We start from the raw sequence: 23943 nt of genomic DNA, 5'->3' as shown, positions 1-23943 counted from the left end.
GTGGCAGGCGTCCCACATATAAAGTAGAGGAAGATGGGCACGGATGTTAGCTCAGGGCTAATCTTCCTCAAAAAAAAAAAAAGAGCAATGTCTTAGTGCTGGGCTGTGGGAAGTACATTCTTCTTCTACTGAAGTGGATCCGCCAGGTCTGGAAAGCTTATTCTTCCAAAGATCTGAAAGGGTCCCAGGAATGGGTGCCTTGGCCCAGCTGGAATAATTTTGCAGCTTAGAGGCATTTTTCAACCTTTTCTTCTAACAGTTCTCCATATTGTCTTGTTGCTCCATGGACCTGTCCCCCAACATTAATTCTCTCACTTAGTGAATTTTGCCCCGACTCCAGACAAAATCCTACAATTTAAATTTTCCTTGCTTTTCTCTGTGTACCACCCATCTTAAGGCTGTATTGGAGGAGTCCTTGGTCCTCTGGGGAATCTGCTTTTCTCTACCCCAAAACAGGTTAATGAATCCCCGAATTGCTGTTCTGTATAGGAGATGTCCCCTGTGTTATTCCCCACACCATAGAGAGAATTTAAAATTATGAACTATTTAATAAACTGTAGACTCACGGCCAGTCAACTATAAAACCCATGCCTCTTTCAGGCCACTTTTTGACAAGTTTCAGGTAAGAATGATAGCATATTAAATTATTAGGCAGTGTTATGACTATACAAGGAAGATTTATCCTTTGATGAATAAATATTGCTGTAGCCCAATTTAGAACTTGACCAACGCTGATTTATGGCTTAAAATATAAGGGTTATTTTATGAAGAAGTGGCAGTAGTAGTGGGGTAGGTTTAAAAGGGATGGCTGTGGCACCTTTGAGTAAGATGCCAGTGAAACATTGCCATAGACAGAGCTGCGGGAGGATTCTTGGTGGCTGCTGGGGGTTCCTACCACTTCCAATAGGCAGTGGGGGGTCCAGGTCACTTTGTGATGTGCAGTTCCAGCTGATGCTTTGAGGTACTGTTAAATGGGTGGGTGCCCCTGGGTCTCAAGCAGGTGGTCCTGCAGAGCACCTTCTAAAAGATTCCGCTTGTCTGCATGTGGAATTGCAGGGTGGCAGCGGGCCCAGTGTCACCGACTATACATTTTTCTGATAAAGAAGGTGGTTTTGAGGATGAATGCTTTTAAAACCTGGTTGAGGAGGGAAGCTGGTGAGTTTCGTGTGTGCTCTGGATGTGGTGGTCATCCTACTTTTGAATCAAAAAGAAAAAAAAGAAAAAACCTGGGGTGTTTGAAGTGCTGAGTATGGGTACTTATAGGAATAGAGAATTTAAAATGGAAACCGACTGTAATGTCTGTTGGATGCACACATGAACACTGACGGTCGAGCTAGACCAGTTTCGTACAGTCGTTTTCTCTTGTCTGTTTATTTATCGAGTAGCGTGCACGTGGTATAAAAGTCGGAAGTTACAGAGCCTAAAGGGGTATCCTCCCCTCCCTGCCTCCAGTCTCCCCCTTACCCTCTCTAGAAGTAACCACTGTTTTAGCTTTTGATTATCTTTTTCAAAGGTAATCGATGCCTATTAATCCAGATATGAACACATAGTATTTTTCAGCAACTGCTGGCGTCCTATTCATGTGATTTTGTGCCTTACTTGGCTTACCTAACCGTAGACATGGAAAATGGTTCCATGTCATGACATCGAGAATGCCCTCGTTGTTTTTTTTTTTTACAGCTGCATGGCGTTCCATTTTGTGGATGACCCGTAATTTATTAAAGCAGTCCCCTGACAATGGATGTGGGGGCTGTTTCCAGTCTTCTGTCATTACAAAGCAGACTGCAGTGAGAATCCTGTATACACACCAATCTGCATATGTGGGAGCATGTCTCAGAATCAGTTCTTAGAAGTGGAATTGCTGGTAGAGCTTGTAGACGTCTGTGATATTGGTAGACCTTGCGAGTATCCTTTCTAGGAGCTGGTAGCAATTTACACCAGCACCCTCAATGAATGAGACATCCTCGCCAACACAGTGAGTTATCAAACTTTTTGATCTTTGCCAATCTGATAGATGAAAATTGGTATCTCAGTTAGTTTTAATTTGCATTTCTTTTATGAATGCGGTTGAGCATTTTTTCACAAGTTTAAGATCCATGTGTATTTCCTTTTCTTTCGGTTCCTATTCTTTGCCGATTTTTTCTATCAGGTCGCTGGTCTTCTACAGTCTTTTAGATTCGGTATCTCTATGACCCATTTTGTATTTGGCATAGCTCACTTCTGGGGGCTGAGACAGGCCACGTATTCAAATGAGGCTTTGGAGAGTGGGATGGATCCACCCCACTGGTGATGAAAATGGATCTTTTTTCTTGGGTGTGGCCATTGTTGCCTGAGAAGCTGCTGGAGTCCCTGAGCCTGGTAGTTTCTGATCTCACCCCTGCAGGGTCCTTCAGCAGCAGTCTGACTCAGTCAGGGAGCAAGGGCCTCCTGGTGTGTTGAACACCTGAGGGTGGGTTGGTTTGGGGGGTGGACCTGAATGGGACTGGGGAAGCTGGGGTTGGGAGGAGGTGTGGGGCATGGGGATCGGGGCATGAAATGTTTGGATTCACAGGCAAGAGGCATGGCAGCCACACCAAAAATTGGCAAATACACGGTATCCAAGAAGTCAGGAAAAATAGGATGCACTTATTTTTAAGTAGCGTGTCAGTTACATCTTCAGTACTGTGCTCAATATGTTTTTTTCCCCAACCTTCAGACACCTTTTCAGTTGAAGTTTATCTAAACATAAAGCGCTGGTTTTCAACAGAGAGTGATCCACGCCCCCCCCCCCCCCCCCCACCCCTCACCAGGGGCGTTTGGTGATGTGTGGAGACATTTTTGGTTGTCACACTTGGAAAGGAAAGAGAATGCCACTGGCATCCACTGGGTAGAGGCCAGAGATGCTGCTCAACATCCTACAGTGCACAGGACACCCCCACAACAAAGAATTGTCAGCCTGAAATGCCAATAGTGTCAATACATAGACAGCCATCGTATACAGAAATGGGGTCCAGTTGTTCATCTGAAAAACAGTACAATACATCCACCATTTCCTTCAGTTTTCAGACATTTTGGGTACTCTGTAGTGTCACAGTTGGACTCGCTGATTTATTACATTTAGCTGAACTTCACCTGAAAAGGTGTGGAGGTTGAAGAAAAACATATTGAGAATTTTATTTCAAAATGTGACTAGCACACAGTTTAAAAATAAGTCTATCCAGTGTTTCCTGAGTTTTCAGACAGGCTGTGGGCTTCCGGTGGGAGCTGGGACCTGTCACTGCCACCTGCTCCTCCTCCAGTTGTCGCTGTTTCTCCTATGGATACACTAGATAGAGAGAGGGCAGGACTTTGTTAACCCGAGACTCCCAAAAGGAGACGGCCCTCGACACTAGTAGGGCGGCATTTTCAGGGTATCCAAGCTCTGAGCTCAGTGGGAGATGGCACCGGGACCCTGCTGGGCTCTGTCTGACTCTACAGCACCTAGTCTCCCAGGCCCTCAAGACGCCTGTTGCTGGGTGGCCTTCAACCCCACAGGTTCAGAGGAACCAGCAGAAATACCCTAGGATTTTCCCCTTTGTGTTCAGAGAGGGAGGTGGCCAGGAGCGCCTGTTGGGGAGCGACTGCCCAGTTGAAATCTTTATTCCTCACCTTGGATGACTTGAGGTAGGCCTCGGTCCCCTGTCTGTAAAAGGGGAGTGGTATTAGCTTTGTTATGAAGATTAGCCAAGTTAGGGTATGGAAAGTACTTAGCACAGTGCCGTAAGTGTTAGCTATGATTATTTTTATTGGTTTTAACCCTTGGAAGTTCCAACTTTCTTGCCCATCCTCTGCAGTTCTGCAGAAACCCTTTGCCCAGAAGAACCAGCATGCTAGATTCCAGGGGAGCCTTGGGTGGCTTCCCCGAGTCCACGCCTACAACCCTCCCGTGTCTGGAGTGGCCTCTGCTTCTTCCAGGAGGCGCAGGAGCTTGTTCTGAGCCGGCCATGTGCTCTCGGTCCCCATCTCCGCGCACCCACCCCTGACCTCCTCCCTGACCCTGAGGGAGGCGTTAGCTTGCCTCTCTGAGTTGGGTCTCTTCCTCATTCCACTCTCCTGATTCCAATTCCCATAGCCAACTTCCCATTTCCCACCGCATCATTTGGTGTGACTGCCTTGGAGAAGCCCCCTTTGGAAGCTGAGAGGATGGTTGTGTCTGGGCGGTGAGCTGCCCCCCACATGGGACTGGGCTTTGGTCAGCCTGAGCTGGTGGGCTCCCTGCTCTTGGTTCTCAAGGTGCATTTTGGTCTGGCCTCAGCCACAGTCACCAGAAAGGGTTATTTATAAAATGGGGACAGGCTTTGGCCAGAACCTATAAACAGCCTATCAAAAAGTTGTTGAGTGAGGCCAACTTTTAATTTTGTTTTCTTTCTATTCAGCTTGGAGGTTTGTATTGAGATGGTTTTTGTGGATCATTTAATGGCTGGGGATCACAGGCTCTCGTGCCTGGGTAGGTGGTTCAGTCTGAGTGCATCAGTCGGCACCTTGTTTTAAGAAATCTCTAAATATACAGAAGCCTTATGGGATGCAGTGAGGCCATAGAGGGAAAGCGGCAGCTACGCCCTGTCCCCAGGGAGCTTCCAGTCCAATGGGGGTGGCACAGCCCCTGACGTCAGATGCCCCCAATCTGTTGGAGAAGATACAGCCGCAGCCCTCATGGAGCCCCCAGTCTGATGGAGGAGGCGTAGGATGAATTCACAGTCTGGTGGGTGAGACAGTTCATATTTTCTGGGAGCCGCCGGTCTGATGGGGGAGAGACAAACCCTGCTTCTCCAGCCTGATGGAGGACACCTCAGCCTTGCTTTCTGAGACAGTTTGATGATGTGAGACATGGAGAGAACCCTCAAGGAAGTGGACAGGATGGAGCAGTTGTAAACCCCAGAACTTTCATTCTCACTCCAGGACAGAAGTTGGGGAGACAGGGGAGGCTGGCAGGTGGGGCAGGAGCAGATTCAGCCATGCCCTCTGGTTCAGCTGTGGCAGCGGCTCTCAGAGGCCTCTGCGGGCCGAGCCCCACCCTGAAACGTGTGTGGAGGCTGCGCTATCTTTAGTGGTCACCCTTCGTAATCTTTAGAGGACGTTGCTGACGTGGCTGCTTCCTGGGCTGGACCTTTCTCCCTAGAGAGCTGTGCCTTTTGCAGGGTGAGAATTTGCTTTGGGGCACGGGAGGCGGTGGGGAATGGTTGGGGGCTTCTAAAACTTGGCTGCTGTCCCTTCCCTTCTCCCAGTCAGAGGGTGGGACTTTTAGATCCTTTGGGCAATCTGTCTTAGGGTCAGAAAATAAGAATATGGTAGAAAGGACGTTAGACATCATCTAGTCTTATCCTCCCATTTCACAGAGGAGAATCTGGAGGCCCAGAGAAGAGAGGAGTTTTTTGCACTGCTGCCTAGAGGCTGTGCTGGGCTTAGGGCCTGGTTCCTGAGTCTGGTCCTCTAGCCCAGGTGGCCTGATAACAGCAGCGGTCAGGCTGGTCCTGGTAAAGCCTGGTTGGGCTGGTTAGGTTATTCCTCTGCATGCTCCCATCCCATTTGGAGTAAAACCAAAGGCCTTACTGTGGCTTCAAGGTCAGCCTGACCTGGCTCCCACTTGCCTGCCTCTCTAACCAGCCACTTCCCTCCTCATTCATGCCACACTAGACTTCTGGGTGTTCCTTGAATGCACCAGGAAAATCCCACCTCAGGGCCTTTGCACCTGCAGATCCTTTTGTCTGAAATGTCTTCCCCCAGATGTCTGTATGGCTCGCTCCTTCACCTCCTTCAGAGAGCCCTAACCTGGCCGTCCTAGATAAATGCCCTTCTTCCCTGCCATTCTCTAGCCCTCTTGTCCTGCTTTATTTTTCTCCCCAACATTTGTCACCATCTGACAAGGTATATATTTATTTATTTAACTCTTCCTTGATCCCTCCTTTTAGAACATAAACCCCAGAACCTGGTCTATTTTGTTCACTGCTCTATCCCCAGCTGCCAGGATGTGCCTGGCACATCGTGAGTGCTCAGTGTCTGTTTGCTCAAGGAAGGAAAGAAGGAAAGGAAGGAGGGAGGAAAGGAAGAATAAAGGAGGAAAGGCAGGGGGAGGGAGGATAAAACACAAATTGAAACCAGAGGAATCCAGACACCTGGTTAAAGGTGGTTTGATTTGGTTAGGACCGAAAAAAAAAAAAGGACGAAAGTTTTTGGCATGGCAGAGATTCCATCACTTTCCCCTGGCCGTGTGGACCAGTGTCTTTGGTGTGGTGGGCTGGCAGCATTTCCTGTCTGCCCCTGAGCTCCATCCACCCTGCGTGAGCCTTGTACCTGTAACTGGAAGAAATTAGGTTAAACTTCACTCTTCCCAGGAAAAGTGTGTTTTGTAAATGCCGTGGATATGGAAATGCTCTCAACCGTTCACTGGAGCTCTCTAGCCCTTCGCCGAATGACGCGATAGAGACTGCAGTGGTGGAAGGAAGCTGCGTCTTCTTCCTGAGGGCTTATAAATCTTACCTTTATCTGCACAACCGGACTCCCTTTTCCGAGGGACAGAGACAAGTACTAGAAGACTAGAGTTGAGGGTCCAGGAGAAGGTGGGGGTGAGGGGCACGCACGCTCAGTGTCTGAATTTTGGTTGGACTCATGAAATTGAGAGGTTGGAAGGGGAAGCCGCAAGCTCCCGGGGTCTGGTCCTGCCCTTTTTTGTGGGTGGCTTTGGCCTGTTACTTCCCCTCTCACAGCCGCGCTTCCTCATCTACAAAATGAGAATTGGGCTAAACCTGAGGGGGGTCAAGTCTCCTGGGGAATCCACATGGATGGCTTGTTCCCAAGGTCCCTTCTGGTTCTGACGTCTGTGTAGACGGCTGCGTTTTAAATTCACGGCTCTCTTTGGATTGAATATCAGAACTTTGGTGAAACCATGACTTCCTTGATATGCTGGAAACAGAGGTGACAGTTAAAAAAAAGTCAATGTTTAAAAAGTTTTCTCAGTGCCAGTTACTTTAGTAAGTTTGGGTTTTTTTTTTTTTTTCTTTCTTCTTCTTGGTCTTAACCTGTAAGCGATTACGAGATCAAACGAGTTTCACTTTGAGTCCCTGCTGCTTACACTCGGAGCCTGTATTTCGTTGACTTGACACGCTTACTTTCAGCTAGTCTGGCTGTTCCGGGGCGGCCTTATCAGCCAACTGCTCAGCCCTCAGGGTGGGAAGACGTGGTCTCGGGCAGTTTGGAAGCTGGGTTTTCAGCATCGCCGTAGACCTGGCACCTCTCCCCCACTCGTCTGCAGTAACCCCTCCCCAGCACCCCAGCTGGACTCAGTGAGCTGTTGTCATGAAGCGTTCTCTTCAGGAAGATTGTCAAGTTCCAACCGCTTCCCAAACCCTTGTCTCTAGCCCAGGACCACCTCCATAATTTACTGGGCCCAGTGCAAAATGAAAATACAGGGCCCCTCATTTAAAAATTATTAAGACTTTCAAGATGGCCACAGCAAGGCATTAAACCAAGCGCCGGGCCCTGCGAGCGTGTGTAGGTCTCACGCCCATGAAGTGGGTTCTGCTCTTCCATCTTACGTTCCCGGGATCATGGAGATTTATAAAACACATTTTAAAGGTCATTACAAATTCCCCCAGAAGGAATTTGAGTTGTTTCTGTTATGGGGCTGTGTGATTCAGGGCTGCTGGCCTGAGCCACTGTGTTTAGAAAACCAAGCAGCCCAGTGGGGAGGGTTTGGACAGTGTCCATGGGTGCTGGTGGGAGGATCAGAGAAGGATGCTTTACAGATGCTTGCATTGTCCCAGCAATCCCGAGGATGCTGGAGGCTCCCTTCTGCAGGAGCATCATTTGTTTTGCCTTTAAAAAGTCTCTTGATGGCTAAACAAAATGTGGTATATCTATACAATGGAATATTATTTAGCCATAAAAGGGAATGAAGTTTGGAAGTTTGCTACAACATGGATGAACCTTGAAAACATTAAGTGAAAGAAGCAAGACACAAAAGGCTGCCTATTGTATGGTTCCATTGATAGGAAATATCCAGAATGAGCATCTTTCTAGAGATAGACAGTGGTTATCAGGGGAAGAGGGCAATAGGGAGTAACCGCTGATGGGTATGGGGTTTCTTTGGGGGTGATGAGAATATTCTGAAATTAGATAGCAGTGATTGTTGCGCAACCTTGTGAATAAGCTAAAAACCACTGAATTGTGCAGTTTAAAGGGTAAATTTAATGGTTTGTGAATTATATCTCAATTAAAAAAAAACTAGTGAGAAAAGGTCTGCTGAGGACTCAGCGTTTAACTCTACCACTGCGCCCTTGGTGGGTGTGGCTGGTTCAGTGCAGGAGAGTCCTTGTCGCCTTCCATGAACCCCATCCCTCTTCTTCCTGCCTCACCCTCAGTCACAGATAATCTCTTGAGCATCCCCCATGCAAAGCCTGTTTTCCAGGAAAGATCTTCGGAAAGCATTCATGCTAAGCAGACATGTGGCCGCTAAGACTTAGCCTCTCCCAAGGCATTTGCATATTAGTTTATAAAAGGAGAAAGCTCTTAGTTGAGAGGAATGAACGTTTAATTTTAGAATTCCAAGTAAGAGCAAGCGTGTGTGGAAGGTTTTTATTTTTCATGGGGTCGAGGTGCTCTCAGTGGTTCTGGAACTAGGGGGTGCCTAGATCCCCTTTCCACACACCGATCTGGCTGACCCCAGGGCAGGGCCAGGTTGGTGGTGAGTGGCAGGCTGAGAAACAGCCCTTTAGGGAAAGCATCTTTGCCCCAGGCCTGGGGCACCTTTTGACTTTGGAGGCTGCTGGGAAGAACATCCTCTCCTTGGGTTTTTTCTGCTCTGTTAATGCGCTTGGTTCTTGAGTCAGGCGATCCCAATTTGAGACATAGCCCTTGCCCAGCAATTTTCTGCTCTCCTCCCTGTCAGTTCAGTCCTGCTGGTCCTTGCCCAGTGTTCCCCACCTCCCACTTCTGTCTTCACATCTCCTGCTGTCTTCCCACTCCTTCCCCATCGACACAGCCCCATCCTTCAAGATCCAGCGTAGTTCAAGCTTTCCCTCTTTGAGAATCCCTTTAGTCAGCATTAAGCCCACTGCTCTCATATTTTTTGTGGCTCTTGGATCCCAAGATCTTTATCTTAATCATCTTTGGATCTCCAGTGTCTGGCATGGTTCTTATACACAGTAAGCACTTAATAAACGCTTTTGAGTTACACTGAACCAAAGCTGTGCTTGGCCCTGAGAGGGAGTGAGGAGCAGTGAAATAAGCCAGAGAGATGCTGAGGAAATTATAAGCCTCAGGCGTTATTGATGAGACAAGGAAATAGCATTTGTGATCTGAAGGGCTGAAATGTGAAAGCCTGCTGGATCTAGATGGGGGCATCTCAGAGCTTCACATCATGTGGGAGGATGAGCAGAGGGCATCTCAGGAGCTGCCCATGGAGTAGCTGCTCCCATGGAATGTCTTTTCCTGAGAGATCTCTTAGATATCAGTCTTCCATCCTTAGCCAGAAGGACCTGTGTGAACAAATATTTATTGAAGCCTACTGTGTGCCAGGCATTGATCTAGATTCTGTCACTTTGTTGGAGCTCCAGAGGAGCTCCACTGTGATGGATTGGGAGGAGCACAGGGCCTTTGAATATGCCCTGCCTTGACTGGGAGAGATGCTTTTCCCTGAGCCTCTTGGATTTTATCTAGATTCCTAGGGATGTTAAATTCCCGTAGGATTGCTCACGGGTAAAACCCATTGGCGCTTGTATCTTAAACACTGCCATTTGCGTTCTGCCTCTGAGGGAAGGAAGGAAGACAGGGATGCACTTTCAGCCTCATGCATCTGCATGCATCCACCAGGTGGTGGATGGATGTAGGCCCTGGTTTACCAGTCAGGGTCCCAGCATGAGATGGTTGACACTTGCAAAGGGTTTAACTGGAGAGACTTTAATGAAGGGAAGTATTTGGAGAAGTGTGGTCAGGGTTAGGGAACCCAAAGGATAGTGAGGCACCCCAGGGCTGGCAACAGTGGGAAGCTGTTACCTCCCCCAGGCCAGGAGGAGGGAGCTCCAGAGTTGGGGAGGAGGGTCCCCAACAACAGCCGTGATGCTGAAGGGACACAACCATTGACAAACTGTGGTGAGGCAGGAGGAAGAGGGAAAGAAGTGCTTTCCCTTTGGTCAAATCCAGCTAGAAGCCCAGGGAGCCCAGTTGATGAAGTCAGTGGTCTAGTAAGAGCAGAGAACAGTGTGTGTGTGTGTGTGTGTGTGTGTGTGTGTGTGATTGAGAATACCCACCCCTGGCTGCCTGGGCATTGTAATGCTCAGCTGGCTCTTACACTTCTTAGGTTGTTCAGAATGTGACCAGTGAGCCAGTGTTTACTTCTTCCCAGCATCATGGCTGTTATAAAGAAGAAAGTACCCTCTCTGCATCAGCAGGATGGGCACTGGGTAATTTTGACTGTACCAAGAATAGCAGGTAACATTCATTGACGGCCGGCACTGAGCATCCTAAGCGTTTTACCTGCATCCTCTCATTAAATCTTTACAGTAACCCCAGCAGGTAGGTACCATTATTATTCTCATCTTGATCACATTACTGATGAAGGATGCGGGACTGAGAGAATTAGTAAGCTACCCAGTCGCACAGCTAAGAGGCAGAGTTGGGCTCAGAGCAATTCTTCCTGACTCCTGAACGCATACTCGTAACCTCTCACTACCTTGTGTCACATTCCTCCACGGTGAGGCCCTGCCCACCCTGTGGTCAGCGCCATGTGTGTGCTGGTCCCCCTGCCTGGGATGGTTTTCCCACTTCCTCTCCACTTGACCCAATTGAACTGGTTTTCAAGACCCAACTCAGATCTCACTTCCTCCATGAGGCCTTCTCCAACCATTCCTGCCCCCCACCCTCCTTGAGCAGTCAGTGGCAGGTAACTATCCACCAGACCCTTAGGGTGTTATCTGGCTGTCTTGAGTGTGTATATCTCCTCAGTCTCCAAGAAGACCCCAACTTTCTTCAGTGTAGATCTTAGGTCCTGAGTTTTCTTTGAACTCTTCCTTTACTCAAAAGGTTTAATGGAAGACTTTAGTATAGTAATTATTTATAGAGCTATAGGGTTGAGGGAACCAACAGCGATGGTCTGGTGCCCATGGGCCAACAACATGGAGGAGAAGCCCTTACCTCTCCAAATCCTGAAGGAACTTCTTCAGAGGGAGCTGTCGTGGAGCCCAGCGAGGGCTGTAGCCCTGGGAGAAAGACCACATGATGGGACCTAATGGATTTGAGGATTGGTTTTCTCCTTGGTTAGCAAATGCCCATGGAAAGCTAACAGGGAAGAACTTTGAAGAAGAAAGAGCAGAAGCTAGAGCTGAGCCCAGCAGGAGTTTACTCCCTAGTTGAATGTGTGAGGGAGAGAAGATGGGCACGTACCCCTCCCTGAAACAGCACAACCCTGTTACAGAGCAGCCCTTCTCCCTGGACGGTGTACGTCCCAGCAGCCCAGCAGTCAAGCCCAAGGGAGGTGGACACTTGAGGAGCCAAACTGAAGGCTTCATTCTTACAGGATAGAAGGTGATGTTGGCCCAGTGGCCTCCATGAGGATTTGCCAAAAGGCCTCACACAGGCCGCAGAGGCATCTGGGTGGAGCATACCCAGTCTGTGCTTCGGCAATTTTGCAGTTTCAAAGTTCTTTAAAAATGTCTCTTGAGGGTCCTAGAAGTCTGAATAATTCGCAAACGTCTTTCACCTTGGGTGACCTCAAGAAGAAGGTTAAGCACCAAGGCCCTCGCTCCCCTCAAGCATTGCCCAAGGCTACTTAGGACGAATTGCTGTTGCACTGGGAGGACCTCAGCCTGCCTCAGTGTGGTGTTGCTTAATCTCATTTCTTTTTTCTCTATTCCTATTTTTCCACCCACTCCTGTTGGCCTAGATCCAACTAGACACTTCTGAAAGGGTAGAGTGAACTGCGGGGAAGCAGTTGGAAGGAGCAGTAGTAGATGAAAGGCTGAGAATCCTTCGCTTGGGCCTCTCTCTGCTGGCCCTTGTAAATTTTGCTGTGAAGTTTCTTTGGATTTTTCTCTCTGGCTGGGCCTTGGACATGCTAGGGCGTGCTCCAGACATCCCAAATGCCTTTGCCTTCCCTGAACACGTCACTCACCCTCTCACCTCCAGGCCTTTGAGCTCTCACGGTGCTTGCTGCCTGGAAGACTCTGTCACTCTTCTTCATTGCCTTGTTAGACATTAGGGAGCGGTAGGGACTGTGGGGAATTCCAGAGTTTGCACTTCATCTAAAGAGTTTCTGGGCTGCTGATCTATAGATGGTGGGTTTGAACATTATTTGGAGTAGGTGTGGCTTCTTGACTGGGTGGAGACTCAGGAAGGAGACGAGTAGGGGTGGGCGACACAGCCTGGCTAGAAACCTAGAGGCAGGGACCAGAGGAGACATTCAGGAGAGGATAACCAATCCATGTGGCTGAAACTCGGGGAGGGGGGCGGTGGGTGGAGATGAAGCTCTGGCCAGGGCCAGATGGGTCCCGGAAGGGGCTCGACAGTTCTGCTAGGGCATCTCTTCTGCGTCTATTCTTGGGGACCGGCAGTGCCTGGGTGTGGCTCGGGGTCACTTGCAGTGGTAGACTCGGTCCTAGGCAGCGTGCAGAAGCCAGGGCCTCACTGGGGAGAAATCTTTCATTTTGCAAAATGAGATGTTTCTACACACCAGGCTGCGACTGCCCTGGCGTCTTTGCTTCTCGATACTGTATAGGCTTCAGAGATCAGATAATACTTTGGTTCAGGTTTTAAACTTTCGTTATTCCTGTATTACATAAATAAAACATAATAAAGATAAGTAAAGAGGAAAGGGAAGTGAAATTAATGTCATCCATAATCCCGCCACCCAGATATCATTTACATTTAGAGCTGGGGTATGGAGACTTCCCAGACAATTTTCTGTATTTACAAACTGGAAGAAAATTGTAGATGTATTTTTTAACCTGCTTTGTTTTATTGTGTGCATATGTGTGTGTGATTTTTGTCCTATTTAAAAAAATACGTGCTTGCCCAAAATTCAAGCTCGGGGATATAAAGAGCAGCCCCCTTGCTCTCCTTCCCCCGACCCCTACACCCTAATTCTCCTCCTCAGAGGTAGCCCTCTTTATAAGTTTCCAGTATATCCTTGACTGGGGAGAAATTTAGAAGGGGTAATGTGTATGGAATGACAAACTGTAAATATTGGTTGCTGTAACTTGTACAAATATTAGCTGTCACTTGTCGGTCAGGAGGAAGGTGAAGGGTGGGTTTGGAGGGACTGACTGGGAGTAGTTTCTGGTTAGTAAAGGGGCTTTCAGAATTGAGATCTGTAGAGCTGGGGAAAGGAGGAGATGGAGAAGCTTCGAGGCCTGGGTTTCTTTTGTCACGTGGATGTCGGTGAGGAGCAGAGTGAGACTGTGGGCAGGGGCCAGATATTGTCACGTCTCACCTCCTGGACGGGGATTGGGGATAGGGCAAGGGTGGCAGGTATGCAAATGAGCAAGAGAGCCGTCAGGAAGTGGGGATAGTAATTGGTAGATATTTATAAAAATACCCTTGCTTGATGAAACAAAAGTCGGCAAGTCTAGGTTAGTCCCCCCAAATTGAATTAAAATGGTTTTTAACAAGTCCGTGAATACTGAAAATCTGAGCGAGACTGCAGGACTGGAGGAGGAGTTGTAAATGTTGATTTGGTTCTGGTTTTGTCTCTGGCTGTGCAATCTTGGACTGTATCTTAATTTCTTTAGATCTCAGTTTTCTTATCTGCAGTAGATCAGTGGTCTTAACTCTGGATGCACATTAAAATCACTGGGAAACTTAGAAAAAAATCCCCAATGCCAGAGCCCCGCTCGGTTCAGATGTATCAGAATCTCTGGGGGTGGGGCCTGAGGATTTTTTTTTTTTTTTTAACGCAACCAATATTGAGAATCCCTGGATTAGGATCTTCCTAATTGCTCATTTTAGCCCTAAAATTTATGATTCTTTGTATTGTATTGTATAATTTTGTTCTTTCAAATGCTGTACACAAATGTTGTAAACTTCTTATATACAAAGAAGTCTTACTTTTTATGAAAAACTCCCCATAATTCTCATTAGGGCAATGTAATAATGTCAGCATCCTGCCTCCAGTAAGTCAGCATCATAAACATAGTAAAACATCAGATAATTAATTTTTGACCCAGGAGTTGAAAGCGTGGACTTTATAAGTGTTCATTCCCTCGGTTTGAAAAAGCTACTGACTGGAGGCCTGAGGCCACCTGCATTTGTAAAGAAGACCCTGAAAAGTTCAGAGAGAAGACATTACTGGAAATGTTTTTGCTAGAAAAATTGTGTATACTGTAAGTTCCAGGCGAGGAGCTCCAGCTTGGGGCGCTTTATCAGATCTAAATTCTACATGGAGTAGGAGGTGTTTAAAGAGCCTTGGTGCTGTTTTATCTTTACCATTGAAGTTTTTGGTTTTGTCTCTTCCTAAATGAGTCATTTTTTTTAAAAAGGAATCTAACTTGGGGAGGTGGGGAAACCACTGCCGGAGGTGCCGAGGAGGGGGCGGGCAGGGAGGCTGACGATCAGGGGACTGAGTTTACTATTGGGCTGCTCACCCAGGAGGGCTGGAGCCAGGGACCGTCTTTGCTGAGGGTGAATCAAGACGACACAGCCTGGTCGGGGGTAGAGTACTAGAAGTGGTGTGGATGCTGTATATTAGTTTATCAAGTATTTACTGGAGCACACCCACCAAGGATATTGCCTAGAATCAGGGCTGAGTCCACGGATGCTGGGAGATTGTCAGCAAAGGGGAAGGAGGCCTCCTGGTTTTCACTCCCTCCAGTTGGGGAGATGGGACACAAACCCAGGGAGTGAGGTGTGTCCCTATTTGCCTGCACTTACATGTAAATGAACTGGCGTTATAGCGCCCCACACTCGTGTGAACAGTACTAATGAAAATGTTCGAGCCAGGCAGGATTTCAAAGGAGAAAAAAAAGTGGCAGCCTGAGGACCCCGTTGTGGAGCGCTAGGGGGGCTGATGGAACATACACTGGTGGGGCAACCAGACGGAGATGGAGGCTGGGACCTCTCTTGGACCTCCGCACATCACTTCCTCTTTCTGTGCTAAGTTCTTCAGCTGAAAAATGATCCCACACACCTAAGTCTGTTAGTTGTTCAGGGCGCTCGCTGTCCTTGATGCCTGAGGATGCAGAAGAGGGACAGAGAGTAGGGAAGAGTTGACAGACCCTGGGTTTGGAAAACCAGAGCAGCCCACGTGATTTGGCCCAAGTGCTTGGGAGACGAGGCGCGCAGGGCGGGGTGCTCCCCAACACCTGGGAGGAGTCTGGTGGCCAGGCACGCTCCTTTTATTCCACCCTGACCTCCTCCCCGCACACCGCCCCCCACCCCCCCCGCCACCCAGAGTGCTGGTTTTTATCTTTTCTGAGTGGTGTGTAACCCCCTGCATTTGTCCATGCGTGTTTTCTAAGTTTGTCACAAACTTCCTGTTTGGGTATGGTTCGGGGCTGGAAGCTTTGTGTGTTTTGAAACCTGGCGTTCACAGAGGCCCAGTGCTTCTCTCACCGGGCGTGGGGTGGCCCTTTTGTTCTCCTCCCTTTTGCTGACTTTTGCCATCCTCCTTTGCAAACCTTCTCGCTGGGAAATGCTCTGTAGCTTCTGTACTTGTTTCTGTTAGTGAGGTGGAGACCTGGAGATCTGAAGGCTCAAGAGGGAAGGGAACAACACTTATTGGGCCCCTTATGTAATGCCAGGATCTGTGCTAGATTTTTTTTTTTTTTTTTTGGTGAGGAAGATTGTCCCTGAGCTAACATCTGTGCCAGTCTTCCTATATTTTTTGTATATGGGACACTGGCACAGCATAGCTTGATGAGCGGTGTGTAGGTCTGTGCCTGGGATCCAAACCCGCAAACCCTGGGCCGCCAAAGCAGGGCACGTGAACTTACCCACTACCCGACTTGGCTGGCCCCGATGTTCTAGATGTTTTTGTCCATATCTTTTTTTATTTAGGCCTCATATTAACTCATGCAGAACCAGGCTCAGAGAGGTTAAGTGACCAGCCCAGGGTTGGACAGCCACTGGGTGACAGGTCAGGATTTGATCCTAGGCCTGACTCCAGAGCTACTGTTATTTCAGCTACGTCATGAGGACCACACTGTGCCTTTGGTTCCACTGGTTTGGAGAGATCTTGATTTCTTACTAAGCATCTTGGCAGACAGCATCACCTTGACCTCCAGAGTTTTCTCCCAGACGCCTGTTATCCAGGTGCTGCCCACTCTGTGTGGGGTGCGATTTGATGCCGTTAGGTGCTTTGCTGACTTTCACCTTTCCCAACCATCCTCGCACTGTGGCCCCGGGACTCCCAGAATTGTTGCGTGGTCGTGGCTGACGATTGGAGTGGGTTAGGGCCAACTCCCATTTCCCAGAAATGGAGTATCCTTTTTCCTACTTCTGGGCGCCCACCACTGACCATTCTGCTGGTCACCATGAGCTCCACTCAGCTGGATTGCTCACATTTCAAGCTCTTCCCTACAAGAGGGAAGAAGATAGGATATCTGTGTATGTCTATAAAAGCAGGTGAAGGGGTGGCTAAGGAAGGACACCAAGACCTTGAATATGTAGGAGCGGGAAGAGGAGAGGAGAGCTAAACCCAGCTACCCTCCTTTTTTTTTTTAGTAGAGCTGTTATAGGGTGCCAGACTCTGGGTGATCCTGGGAAGGAAGAATGGGTACTGTAGGCTTCCAGAAACTTCAAGAAGGCCATGTGTCCCTGCTCTGACCCATCCCAGTTCTCTTGTACTTTCTGCAAAACTTCTAGAAGTATATCATCTGAGCTTCATCAGAATTGTTCTGTAGATCAAGTAACATTGACCATGCTAGACCTTGTGTTGAGCAGTGGGCAATTCCAAGCATTTTTAACAGATACATTAATTACCCTCAAGGGGTTTGCAGTCTACGTGGACAAATGGAACACTTGCCAAGAGAAGCTAAAGGCAGTGAGCTCAGAAGAGCCGGGGATTGCTCAGCAAGCCGGGGTGGTGCTGCTCACTGGACTGCAGGAGAGAGCAGGGCGGCCAGAGGGGTGGCGCTGAAGGGGAGGAATGTGCCTGGCACTGGGGCCCTGAGCGGGGCGTGGAAAGGGGAGGAGCATACGGGACGGGGTGGGAAATAAGACTGAAGAAGGAGGTGTGCATGCTTTATGAAGGATCCCAAGGTTCTGCCTGTGGAGTTTGGAATTTTCCAGTATTGAGGAGCCACGAGAGCCAACTGAGTAGGTTGAGGATTGGTAAAAACAGTGCTGGAAGAGGGCTCCTCTGGACGCGTGCCCTGGAAATGCGGACGCTGGGAGGTGAGTTAGGAGACGTTTGTCGCATCGAATTTTAGGAATGAAATGTTGAGGACTTGGACTAGGGTGGGGTGTTATCAATGTAGAAAATAAGAGAGAGAGATGGGAGGTTTCAAATCCCAGCTCTGCCCCTTGCTCCCTGTGTGTCCTTGAGCAGGTCACTTAAGCTCTTGGACCTCAGTTTCATCGTCTGTAAACAGAAGCTAAAAACACTTCACAGGACTGTAGCGTGAGAGTTCTAAGTTGTGTCACACTCAGCACATAGGAGCTCAACAAATAGGACCCCCCTCATGTTGTAGGAGGCACCATTTGTGATTGACTGGCAGGAATTAGGGGAGTTGAGAGTGAGGCCTCAAAGGGTTGGATCTGGAGCCTGGGAGCCTGCTGCAGCCTTGACAGAAATGGATGGAGGTGTTTGGGGTCCCCGAATTCAGTTTTAGGAAGACTCTCCTCCTACATCCAGGCTGCTGGGGGCCAATCCCAGAAACCCCACAGCGGTGCGGGGTGTGCCTCTACGAAAGCCTGGCCTCTGGTTTCACTTGGGCCCTCTGTGGTGCCGGCCAGTAGCTGGCTCTCTCTTCCATCAGGGTCGGCACTGGGTGAGGCGAGAGGGTCACGTGGAGCACCGAATTTAGGGGGGGTGCTCAGTTTCAGAGCCGACCCTGCACTTGCACGATTCTGCATGGTGGGATGTTCCACGCTATCCCCACCTCCATCAGGCCCCTGCTCCCTGTCTGCCCTTCTTCCCTTGGGAGACAAGCTGGCTTCATTAATTCATTGACAAAGTCAAGTCACTCAGTGTGAGCCCACTCAGGCTCCTGCCTGCCCTCCCGGGCAGTTATCAATATCTGAGCACATTCCCAGCTGCTTTCCTTCCACTCAAGGAGGACACGTCCCTCCTGCTGGCCAGAGGGGACCTTCTTCCTGTACGTGGGTCCCGCATCTCCTTTTGCTCCTGGGTCCTCACCCCCTCCCGTCATTCAGCAGTAAAGTCTTTCCTGAAACCTTCATCCCACCCCCCTCACTCCCAGTCTCTTTTCTCCTCCCCTCACAGAAGCGTCTAGAAAGAATCTGCCCTCAGGTTTTGCTGCTTTACTGGCATAGCCCATTCACGCTGGCTTCTGCCCGTGAGAGGTGTGGCACAGGGGAGGGACCTGGTGGATTTTCCCCAGAGGACTCCTGTCTTCTCCAGGCACTGCCCTCTCCAAGGTCACCTTGGCCTCCATATTACCACACCAACGGACACTTCCCTCTTTATCTTTCTGGACTCTTGGCAGACTTTTGGCACTATGAACGACTTCCTCCTTGCAACTCTCTTTTCTCTTGGCTTCTTTCATTCCATAATAAATCTTTCAACAGTTATTTTTTGAGTACCTACTATGCACTGGGCTCTGGGATATACCAGAACATGATGTCCCTGCTCTCGGGGAGTTTATAGGGTAGTGTGAGAAAAGAGGGATAAAAATGTAAACAAATGCCAGGTGGTGATAAGGACTACAAGGAAGAAGACAATGCGAAGGGGATAAAAAGCTTGCTGGGTTGGGGTGGAGGGCCTCACTGGGAAAGTGACATTCTGGCAGAAAAATGAAGGAAGTAAAGGATGCCTGGGGGCAGAGTGTTGCAGGTACTGAGAAACTCTGCTCTTCTCTCTGGAAGAGCAAGTGCAAAGGCCCTGAGGCAGGAACCTGTTTGAGATGCTTGAGGAAGTTACTGCCACTGGAATGGGCAGAGTGGAGGAGAAGAGGTCAGGGAAGACGCTGGGCTAGGTTATGTGGGCCTTGTAGGTCATTTCCCTTTACTTTGAGATGTATGTCATTTCCCTTTACATGGTCTTTTCCCTTTACTTTGAGAAAGATGAAACACTATAGGAGTGTTTTGAGCAGAAGAGTGATTTTTCAGTGATCACATAGGCTGCTGTGGGGAGCAGGTGTGTTGGTTTGCTGGGTCTGCCATAACGAAGTTCCGCAAGCTGGGCAACAGGAGTTTATTCTCTCAGAGTTCTGGACGCTAGAAGTCCAAGATCGAGGTGTCAGCAGGGCCATGCTGCCTCTGAAGACACAGAGGAGGAGCTAGTCCAGACCTCTCTTCTGGCTTCTGGTAGTTCTTGGCTTGTGGCAGCGTAACTCCAGTCTTCCCGTGGTGCTCTCCTTATGTGCATGTCTGTGTCCAAATTTCTCCTTTTTATAATGACATCGGTCATCTTGGATTAGGGACCCACCCTACTCTAGTGGGCCCCATCTTAACAGCTAATTATATCGACAATGACCCCATTCCCAATTAAGGTTGTATTCTGAGGTACCGGGGGTTAGGACGTCAACAGAGAAATTTTGGGGGAGATACAATTCAACCCGTAACACAATTCAACCCATAATTCATGGATTATAGAAAAGCGAGGGTGGGAGCAGGGAGGCCGGTACGGAGGTTCTTGTGAGAACCTAGTGAGAGACGCTGCTGGCTTGGACCAAAGTGTCAGCAGTGGAGGGGGTGAGAAGTGGTGAGAGTTTGGATATGTTTTGAAGAAAGAGCTGCCATCATGGGCTGATGGATTGGCTGTAGAGTGTGAGGGAGAGAAGGGCATCACAGTGACTCCTGGGTTTGGGACCTGCGTAACTAGAAGAACGGAGGTGGATGTCTTTCTCTCTGAAATCCTTTCCTTCCTCAGCAGCCTTCGTAGAGCCTTCCTCCTGGGCGGGTCCATCACCTGTGGGGTTCTTCACGGCTCCATCCTCGGCCGCTCCTCTAGTCCCTCTCTGGTTGACGTGATCTGTTCTCATGTTGAAGCCAAATACCCTGAATGTGCTGTCTGGGTTGCTCCTACAGGCCCTGGCTCTGGAGGATGCTGAAGGAGGAAGACAGAAGCAGGACGACCCTGAAGGATTAAGCCTCTTAATCCTGAAACAGGTAGCTTCTCTGAAATTCTTGGTGCCTGAATGCTTTAATGACAAAGCAGTCATAAGAACATTTCTTTGACCTCCACGGCATGGAAAATGCCCCCGAAAGGGAGGGCGGGCTGCTCTGGGCCTGGACACCTGGGATTTCTGGGGAACTTTCTCCGGGAAATGATCAGTGATTGCAGATCCACATGTTGGAGTTCAGCGTCATCTGTAACAGGGCTGAGCGTGTCCTGTCTTGTCTCCCTGGACTTCTCAGAGTTGTTGTGAATAGTGAAGGATCCTAAGGATGTTCATGGATGGTAGCTCTCGAAGTGTGAAGAGAGAATTAGACACCTCTGGAGAATTGTGGTCCAGAAGGCCGCTCTGAGAAACTCCACGGGGCCTGTCAGAGGCAGATTCCTGGACCAAGGAGCCTTTGAGCTGGCCCTGATGTTTTTATCAGCTCTGGCCTTGTGATTTCTTCCAGGCTCAGTTTGTTCCTCTAAAAAATGGGCCCATAGCTATGACTCCTCTGCCAGGTCCCACAAGGAAGCTGTCAGAAGGGTCAATACATTTGTGTATAAATATAATTTTTTTTGAAGTTTAAACCCTGGTCTAGCAAGAGACGGCTATTTCCCACAAATTCTCAATGACAGTGGGGAAGGAGGGTGGCGGTGTCTAATTTGATTCTTTCATTGTGTATGGTTTTTTTTCTTGGCATGTGCCATACTTTCCATCCCTCTTATGTGAGACTTACATTGCTTCCATTTCTTTTTTGTTATGCCTGATTTTGGTTTAATTTTTAAGCCGTTGTTTCTTGGGGTTCCGGTAGGAAACAGATGGCTCACTCAAATAGAGTAATCCAAGAGACTCTACCGAAGGAACTGTTTGGCGGAGGCGGGGCCAAGAGAAACCAGCACGGGATGGTGGAGCATCCCAGGGCCAGCACTGTCAGGGAGCTGTTCCCATGCCCGTGTCTGAAAGGAAGAGGGAGGGATTGGGAATCAGAACTGGAAAGAGACGCTGTATGGAAAGGGCATCTGTGGTAGAAGGATGCAGTCAACTTACAACAACACAGCTGGGCAAGAGCCAAGAGAATAAACATCCTCATTGAACTTCCCTGTCAGTTCTCCCATCTCCTGATGGTGCCTCCCATTAGGCCTACGAAGCCAGAAGCCAGAAGGCAGGGAACCATATTATGAGGTCCATAGAGATGGGAACCTCTAGGGCTGGGGGAGGGGAAGAGTAAGCAGAGCTCTGGGGGTTGTTGGGGGAGGAGTGAGATGGGTGCTTGGGAGGGCAGCAGTTGACATCCACCATACTATATCAGTTATAGAAGTCTTACTAATTTGGACTAATTGTTGTGGGTAATAGTGAGAAGAGACCTGCCCTTAACTAGTTAAAGACAGAATTTTAAAGTGTTTTCGCGCAGCATAGTTTCAGACAGAATCTGCCTAAACAGTTGCCATTAGCATCTGCTTTTCAGTGTGTCATTAAACAAAGGAACTTCTAGTAGGTTATATATGCCTTCCACAGTCCTGTTTAATTTCTAATATGCTTATTCAACATTTATATAGCCGGAGTAAACACTGAACTCAAATTCTGGGTTAGTGGAGATTAAATTACAGTAATGAGCTTCCTCATTTATAACCTCATCTATAAAATGGGAATAAGAATAGCGCCGACTTTATAGGTTTGCTGTAAGGATTAATTGAGGTGTTCCAGGTGAAATGTCCAGTGGCTGGCCCGGTAAATGTTACCTTTATTAGCTCATATGTCTCAGAATCTTGCACATTATGTGTTTATGTGCATGTTTAATCTAGGAAATTAATTCTCTTCACAACAAATGTATTATCTGTTGCTCATTAGCTCTGTTAGAGATGAGTTAAATAAAGGGATTAAAATATTTAGTGTTTACGGATTTTTTTCTACTGAACTGGCTTTTTTTAAGAATTCATTTTGAGGAAAACCTAAATAAAGAAAATTTTAGGAAGCATACACTTAAGTTAATGGTAGGTATAATCCTTAGAAAATATGGATTTTTAATTTTACCGGTAACGTCATGATGGATTCTTGGTTGAAAAATCTTTTAAATAGTTGAAGGCCTGTCATGACCTATCCCAGCTGATTTTCTTGCCTTCATTCTTGGTTTGGTGGCTCTGGAGAGGCAAGTGACCCTCCTTGGCCTTGGCTTCCCAAACCAGGCACACGGTCAGGCTTTTCTGGATGGGTTTTAGGATCCCCTGGCTTGGGTGAGATGCCGCAGTAGCGAGAAGCTAGTCTTCCATGTTTATTTCAGTGGAATTTCAGCTGACAAAATGCTGTAAATGGTTCTCTGGAGCCTTTGGTGCGTGAGGCTGACCTCGCAGAATCCCAGGACAGTGAAGTGTCCTGATTGGGGTTCCCAGATTAGTGATGGGGAGAGCACAGGTTGGCACAGCACCCCCAAGCTCTATCACCTCTGTTCCCAAACCAGGAGGAGATAGCTTTGCGGATGAGAGATGGATAGGGTGCAGCGAGGGGCCTGTGGATAGAGAACAAGTTCAGAGCACCCAGGAACTTATAGACCAAAATGTTTCCTCTTCCTCTCCCCTGAGTATTGAATGAAATTAGCCTGAAATTTTCTATAGATTGTTGCCCTGGAGGCTGGTCACCATTGTGATAACTAGGTAAGAACTAGTGATAACTAGATGATTGACCTTGAATTCCTTAGTTCAGAGGGTGCTGTAGACGAGTGGTTCTCAAATGTACATCTCCCAGACCAAGAAACTAAAAAAAAAAAAAAAAAAGAGAGAGATTTTGGGGGATTGGTTCAGGGGACCAATTTTTTATTTTACCAAGGAAGGATGTTTTAAAAAAATCTAATATCTGTCACCCCAGTTTCATAAAAGAAAGGACCATCTTGATGCTAAAATAGTAGGAAGGAGATAATCTAAGAAGAAGACATAAATCTTTACATTGAAAACATTCAGCTTTAGGAGTAATTTACTCCACTGTTGTTGCTTTTCTGACATCACTTGTGAAAACTACGTCACGGATGAGTGCTCCCCTGCGTCTGTCCATAACCGGTGTTGGGGAGATGTGCGCAACTGTAGGGGGAAAACAGCATCCTTTTTCCTCTCTGGGAACCTAGGAATTCTCTAAAGTCATGTCTTTAATATAAAGAGATGGGAGAAATTCACTTGAACACAAGTCTTGATAAATCCAATTCATTTTATAAAGAAAAAAATTATTTACTCTCATGTCATTTACGTAGAGTTGTTAATTGTCCACGAGTAGGAAGAAAATCTTGCGATACCTAAACAGTTCAAATTAAAAGGTATGTCAACAGTTTTTTCTTTTCCACAATTTAACCCTGAAAATGGTAAATCCACTCAGTTTGATTTGGTTTTTGGTTATGTAGTGTGCTTTTGTGCACGCGTGCGCACACAAACAGAAAATTTAGTTTGGTCTGAAAAGTCGCAGAAAGGAAAGGATGCTTTTGAGAAAAGCAGCATGTGCATCAGAGTTGCTGGTAAGTGTTAGTACTTGTAGCAACAGTTGCATCTTGGAGCTGCCAAAAGAGTAGGACTTTTTAAGATGCTTTTTGGAGTCATTAAAGAACCCCAAACATACACTCAACCACCTCTGGCATTCAAAACAGTAATAAAATATTCTTCATTCTGCTTCGCTTCACATGCCTGCTTGGGGTTGCCACAAACGTGTTTTGCCTTCCAGCTAGGGATTAAGCTTCTAT

The 23943-nt window shown here is 47.9% G+C and overlaps 1 protein-coding gene across 40 annotated transcripts in view; it reads left to right on the top strand.

Moving 5' to 3' along the window:
- TRERF1 (transcriptional regulating factor 1) overlaps positions 1-23943 on the top strand; it is a 195544-nt gene that overhangs the window by 57618 nt on the left and 113983 nt on the right. For 34 of the 40 annotated variants that reach the window (XM_070245565.1, XM_070245580.1, XM_070245588.1 and 31 more), the window contains one exon: positions 20155-20235. The exons of 2 other annotated variants lie outside the window; for them this stretch is intronic. The gene's annotated coding sequence lies outside the window, so the exon portion shown is untranslated. Of the gene's footprint in view, positions 1-1680; positions 1976-20154; positions 20236-23943 lie in introns of those variants that run through there. 4 more of the 40 variants (XM_070245569.1, XM_070245585.1, XM_070245572.1 and 1 more) reach the window with 2 other exon arrangements.

The sequence above is a fragment of the Equus caballus genome, chromosome 20, assembly GCF_041296265.1.
Source record: "Equus caballus isolate H_3958 breed thoroughbred chromosome 20, TB-T2T, whole genome shotgun sequence".
Classification (NCBI taxonomy): Eukaryota; Metazoa; Chordata; class Mammalia; order Perissodactyla; family Equidae; genus Equus; species Equus caballus.
The sequence above is the reverse complement of the archived record's forward strand: the minus strand, read 5'-3'. Positions and strand labels throughout refer to the sequence as shown.